The sequence below is a fragment of the Marmota marmota genome, unplaced genomic scaffold (assembly GCF_001458135.2).
Source record: "Marmota marmota marmota unplaced genomic scaffold, marMar, whole genome shotgun sequence".
NCBI classification, from domain to species: Eukaryota; Metazoa; Chordata; class Mammalia; order Rodentia; family Sciuridae; genus Marmota; species Marmota marmota.
In genome coordinates, this window is record NW_026000249.1 from 27,296,736 (window position 1) to 27,301,585 (window position 4,850).

A 4,850-nucleotide genomic window follows, 5' to 3' on the forward strand; every position below is an offset into this window, starting at 1 on the left:
TGGCCCCAGAGATATGAAAGAGCAGGACCCCTTGCCATGAGGGGAAAGTAGTTGTAGGAGGCCAAAGCTGCTGCTAGAAACGGAAGAGGCCAGGTCACAATGGAGCTCAAGCATGTGTCTGTCTGGCTGTCTTGCCCTGCCTGCCACACAAAAAAAGTCAATTCTCCCATGGCCTCTCTGGGCATCCTGGGCACTGTGTCCCATTGGGCAGGGGGAGCTCCATGGAAAGGGACCAGCCATTTCTTGGCATCAGTTGTTTTATTGCTATCTTGAAATGCAGGCCCAGAATTGCCCGATCTTCAAATATTTCAAGAACAGCTAGAAACCACAACTTATTTTGTGAGATCTTTCCATATTTGAATGTCGGATGAATTTTTTTAATGCTGTGCAGGGCAAGGAAAGCCGGTCTTAGGGGTGGAATTTAGTCCTTGAACTATGAATATGTGGCCAATACTCCCCTCTTGATTCCCACCCCCTTTTTGGGAGGGATGCCAGGGATTAAACCCAGGGGCACTTAACCACTGAGCCACATCCCCAGACCTTTTTATGTTTTATTTCGAGACAGGGTCTCACTGAGTTGCTTAAGGCCTCTCTAAGTTGCTGAGGCTGGCCTAAAACTTGTGATCCTCCTGTCTCTGCCTCCCAAGTCACTAGGATCACAGACATGCACCACCACACCCAGCTTCTCTACCTCTTTGGTAGCAACTATCATTCTACACCACACACACCTGTGTTTATTATGCCCATCTCCCCGCAATAGGCTCCCCATGCCTCAAGGACACTCCTCAAAGTCTTACTCATCCATCATCCCAGGACCTAGTACAACACTTGTACTGTGGTCTTGGCTTTTTAGGTGTTTGTTGAATGAATGACTTCACTGGTTTATGCAATGATCTTGCAGCCCAGGCAGTGGCTCAAAGAGGCAGCAGCAGAGGAGTTAAAAGGCAGGAAATGAACTAGGCTTTGGGATAAAGCCCCATTAATTACCATCTTACCAGAAATCCTCTTTCCTGCAAATCTGTGGGCTGTAAATGAAGATCTGAATTGTTGTTTTGAGCACAACTTTCCCCAGACCACAGATTTGCAAACACTTCTCTTCCCGGTAGTTTGAGGCCACACAACAGTCTCATGCTATGAAATCTTTCTGAAAAATGGGCTGAGACCACTTCGTCTCTTGTGAAAATTACCAGACTTGCAGATGGTTGGTGTGGGGCTTAGCACAATGCCTCTGCCCCTGTCACACACAGCCCTGTCGTGCCCAGCCATGAAGAGGAAGAGAATCTCTGATTTTGGGTGATCTCCCCTGAACTGCAGGGCAGGGGCAGGAGACTGGGCCCCAAGTCAGCAGGTGGCTTCTGCAAGTCGAAAATCCAAGTCCACGGTCCCCTTGTTCGTTCTGCTCCACATTTCTGTAACGGTTTAGGGAAAGTCATTTAAAGTCTGCGCTCCAGTTCTTCAAACATTGACTGCGAATAAATGTGCTACACGGCACAGCAGCTTCCTAAAGCCAGGTGGATCTTCGTGCAGCGATTTCACACTCGTGGCAGGAAGAGAGAGATCTGAGCCAAGAAAAGCCACAGTAGACCTTCTAAGGGGTGGGGGTGGGGTACACACAATAGGCGCAGAATCATGTACCCAGGCCAGCCATCCTGGTAGAAGCACAGGACCACGTTCCTGTAATTTTTCCTTGGGGACCATTTGGGAGAGATGTTGAGTGCCTGAAATTCATCCTCGTCCAAACAAGAGGCAAAGGCACAGAGAGGCCCCCACCACTGGCTGTACAGACAGAGGAGGAAACCAAGGCTCAGGATTCTTATGCACTTTGTCAAGGGCACTCCTGGACTCCTGAGCCCAGTCCAACACTCCGTCTTATCTCTCATCACCGGTCCCCTCGCTAATCCATATATCTAAGCGAACCACTGTGTCCTCTCTGAGTCACTGATGACAAAGGCCATTTTTCACCGAGGATATAATCTGCTAAAATCGCTTCCTGTATTCCACAGTACGGGCGCCCATATTTCACAGAGCTGGTTAATCACAAATATCAACTGAAAGAAGCAGGAACACAGACAGGGAAGGGAAGGCACCCTCCAACTTTCCACGTGGGACCCATTTTGCTTGCTCCGATCGTCCAACAATAAAAACATCCCAAAGGCTTCCAACGTCTAGCACAACTCTTTTAAATACCTGGATACAAACTAATATTCTTTTTAAATCCATAGACAATTTATTTAGGGAAGATAATTGATGAGTTATTTATATTAGTCCCCAGTGTCCAGCGCCACCATCATTGAGATGAAATGCTCGGGACAGAGTGAAATCCCTTAATTACTCTCGCATGTGTCGCATGTTGCAGGGAAAGAGAACATAATGCAAAGTGCTTATATATTTCAGCGGCATAATAGCTTGATGAAGATTTCCAAATTTTTCAAAATGTCATTTCTTTCCAAAAGATGGATTATTTCTGTTGGGGTTTAGTCTACCTAATTATTCCTGCCTTGATTACTTAACTACTCCAGATATTTCATCTCTCCATGCTCTTATGCTCTGCATGTTAGAAGAACTGGGATGGCTTATTAGTAACAAAGTAGACCATCCTGTTTCTAGGTAGAGAGGGTGGGAGCACTAGCAACCTCTCAAATGAAGTGACCGGTCTCCCTGTAGCCTCTGTCCCCTTGCAGTGGCCAGGACTTGCCCAAGGCACGTGCAGCCAGAAGGCAATTGATCGAATCTTCTAGACCAGTGCCCACCCCACCCCCATCCCAGGAATTTGAGCGTGTTCAATCCTCTTGGCTCTCCAGCTCCCTGCCCTGTATGTTACTAAAGACTGCCCGAGTCTGGTTCTGCATTTCCCCATAGGAGTGCTTCTCAAACTGCATCCTGGAGCACTTGCCAAAACAGAGTGCCAGGGACCCACCCCCACGCCTGAGTCAAGAGGTCCACTGGGAGCATAGACTGTCCATGTCTAAGTCATTGCCCAGGGGTACCCATGCTGCTGGTCCTTGGACCACCCTTGGAGGACACTCCTCTATGACTATTTCTTTTTTAATTTCTTTTTTAAATAATTTACAAATTTAGTGCTGTGGTAAGTTTCTGTTTTAGGCTGAAAATTGGGACCTCAGGCATTTATTTATTTAACTTTGTAAATGTCTGTCCAGGGTCCAGTTCTGGGTTCAATGAGCAAACTAACTATTTGGGTAAAAGGCAAGGACCTCACAGTGGGGAAGGAAGGAGAGGAGAGAGAAGGGGAGGGAGGAGGATGGGGTAGGAAGCAAAGAAAATAGATGTGCATGGTTGGAAAGGACAGATTCTAGAACGTCTCCAAAAGTTGCATTTAAAGCTATGCTCTGTACAGCCTGGGAGTGGGGCATGTCCAATAGCTGAACTGAAAGAACTGAGGCTTTTTCCCCGTTTCCTTATTGCCTGGGGATAGCAAGGGTCGGTTACCCTACCAACCTCGAGTCAGTCTTCACTAACTCGGGAGGGGCAATGGGCAAGGGCAAGCCGGGAGCCCAGTGCCTGCCCGGGGCGCACCTGTCATGCGAGGAAGGGAGGCCCGCGCCCTTTGGCTGATCCCACTGCCTGGAAAGCAGCCAGACTGCACTGCCTTTGAAAGCCTGTTCCTTGGAGCAATCCTGGCTTGCTAGGTTTAATTGTTTCGTGTCTCTCTCTCTCTCTCTCTCTCCCTCTCCCTCTCCCTCTCCCTCTCTCAGCCTCTCAGGACTCAGGGAGAGCAGGTTCCGATTTCTCGATGATAAAGAAGCATTTGTTGGTAGCAGATGAATTGCGGAGGGGCTGGGGCTGGCAGGACACACACCTGTGATGCTGGGCTCCTGCCGGAGTCTGTTGAGGCATCAATCGTGACCACAGATTTTCCCTGGTGCTAAGGGAGACAGGGGGAGGGGGAGGGCATGCGGACAGGCGGCCCTCTGTCCCCTGCAAGTTTGAATACCTCTGCGATCTTGCTACTCTAAATGTGGTCCCCGGACCAGCAGCCTTACCTGGGAGCTTGGTAGAAATGCCAACCTCCGAGTCTGCACTTTAATGACTCCTAGGGAAATTCCCTATTTAAGTGAAAGTTCAAAAACTAGGGCACCAGGGTCCCTGGCACAGAAAAGGTTAAGAGCGTGGATCTCAGAGGAGGAATTAACATGTGGAATGAGTTAGGGGGAAGGTATTTGGAACCGGGAGTCACACAAGCTGGGACACAGCTCAAGGGGAGGGATGGAAAGAGAAGAGCTGGCTTAGGCGGGTGCCGCCCGCGCTCCCAGGGAAGGTGGGATGTTGGGCTGCCCGTGACCTTTTCCTCCTTCTGCTTGGTGCCCTCTGAGACCCAGCCCTGGTCTTTTAGCACAAAGGATAGAAGAGAGAACAGCGGTGGCCAGAGCAGAGGCATCCAGGTAAGAAGAACCTGGGAATTTTTTAATAAGCAGGCTGACCTGTGGTGAATAAAACGAAGGAAGAGAAAGATCTGTGGTCATAAAAAGAGCCCCCCGACATCCTGCGTGGTAACCAAGAGGACACTCCTGGCCAGGAGCCCCCAGGGGGACACGGTGGCTTGAATGGCAACAGGCCTCTCTCCAGGGCCCAGATCAGCATGTGTCAGTACCCACGAACCAGCGCTCTCTATTTTCTGCACTAATGGAGGGGATCGGAGGCACTGAGTGTGTTAAAGAGCAGGTAATCCACAAAAAAATGACTTGGATTTGGTGAGAGTGCTTTCCGAGACCTCCATGTGACCCCCTCTTGCCCTCACTTACTGTCCTCCCTGCTGGAACCAGGTGGCGAGGGAGGGAGTCTAGAGTTAAATCTCATAAAATCCAAAGCAGGTGATGGAAGATCCCCCCTCC